We start from the raw sequence: 1,997 nt of genomic DNA, 5'->3' as shown, positions 1-1,997 counted from the left end.
AGTACGGACAGCCTGTTATGTTATTTTAACTTTTCTATTACATTATTAGTTACTATTATCTTCTTACATGGTACATAAAAATATGTCTCATAGGTAGGTATGAGTGTAGGCATAAATATTTGGGAGAGATGTAGTATGTATGTAGTCTGGTATTATCTGTGATATCACACATTGACTGGGGTTTTGAAACACCCTTCTGGGAGGAAGATAGCCTCTTCCATTATACTTCCCTCACAGTCCTCTATAGCTTATTTATACTTTTCAAGGATTACAACTCTTTTTCTAAATCAATCACCTCTTCTGTTCAATTTATATTCATGTATTACAAAAGAAGTATTCCTGGAGGAATTTATTCATTTTGTACATAACATTCATTCAGGCAATGTACACTTTTGAAAATCATGCCTTGACTACTGTGTCAGTTACTGTTTTTTTTCATTTACTGTCCCAAATTACCTGACAGGAGCACTTTAAAGAGCAACTTCATTGGCCCATGTTCTCCTTTGGAATCAGTACAGAAACTCAGCCTAGAATATGGAGCCATTCATACTTAGTTAACTTAGTTAAATTCCCTAACTTCATGTACACAAACACATATATGTAAGCATGTCCCCATCCACTCACCCTTCATACATACTTCTTTGCTTGTCTTCCTGCACACATACATATAAAGTAAATAAATGGTAAATCATTTTGAAGTCCATTACTTCTCATGCAAATTTGAAAACAGTTTGAAGTTGTGCAAATGTATTCCTTTTATTTATAATATTTCTTTATGTTCCTTAAGGACTCATGATGATCGATCTCAAAATGTAAAATCAATTTAATCTGTAACAATGTCAGATGTTTAAGTCCTACCATTCTTCAGAAGGACAAAGTCCAAAGTCTCTTATGACATTCTAGATAATATTCTAACTGAGGCATCTTATAAATTTAAAAGATAGAAACTTATTTACAGTATGCAATAGTAGAGAGTGAACTTTTCTGTTCCAAATGTAGGAATGAAGGCATATCAAAGGCCACTTGAATGAACAAGGCTGAAACTCATTGAGGCAGATATCGACTTCTGCATCTCATTGTTCATCGTCTATTTTTAATTTTGGTATCATTTGGCATCAAGTATGCCTCCAGGTTTGTTGCAGAATACAAAGCTTCTATCCTAGGCTGACTTCTTTCTAAGTCTGCTGCCTTCTTTAGAGAATATTCTAGGTTTCTGGTATTACCCACACTGAAGTTTCTATTTCAATATAAGTTTTATCTCCAAACAATTATACATGGGGCTCTGTACATGTTAACTGGGTTTGTCACCCTACTGAAATCTTTGTGTCAATCTCCTTGACCCTATACCTTCCACTTTGAAAATCTTCAAAACCAGATAGATGGGAAGTCTATTCCTTAGATGTGCTGGTATTTCAACATGTGTTGTGGCTCTCCTCTTTCACAGTTATTGTGGACTCTGAGTGCAGTACCAGTTGGGACTTAAAATTACTCTCCTATACAGTTGTTTTTCAAAGAGCAAACACTTTCAACTTCATCCTCAAATCAGGGGCTCCTGTTAAATTAAATTGCATTTTTGTATATTTGAGGCTTCAAGGAATAAGATCTTGCCTTAAGAGTATCTGCCCCATTGTCCATAGCAGAGTATGGTGTTTCTCATTAATGGAACTAATCTCTTCAACAGGAACCTACCCCCTCTGCATCCTAATCGTCTGCATCTTTAAATGAACTTCTTTACTTACCAAACTCCACATTTTCTGCATTTGTACTCTTATCTGTAGAGCTGACTTTGAATACTTTCTACCAAATTCATTCATTCTCTGCAGAAACACTAAGCAATATTTCAATCAACAGAATGACATAGAGATGGGTAAGTACATGCAGCTTTACCTACTTCTTCTCTTATGACATATGCATGACCTTCAGTTCAATGAAGAAATATGTACACAACAAGGTGCATTGAAAAATAATCTTGGATAGTTTATACAGACTTAGCCTAT

The sequence above is a fragment of the Peromyscus leucopus genome, chromosome 1 (assembly GCF_004664715.2).
Source record: "Peromyscus leucopus breed LL Stock chromosome 1, UCI_PerLeu_2.1, whole genome shotgun sequence".
Taxonomy (NCBI): Eukaryota; Metazoa; Chordata; class Mammalia; order Rodentia; family Cricetidae; genus Peromyscus; species Peromyscus leucopus.
The sequence above is the reverse complement of the archived record's forward strand: the minus strand, read 5'-3'. Positions refer to the sequence as shown.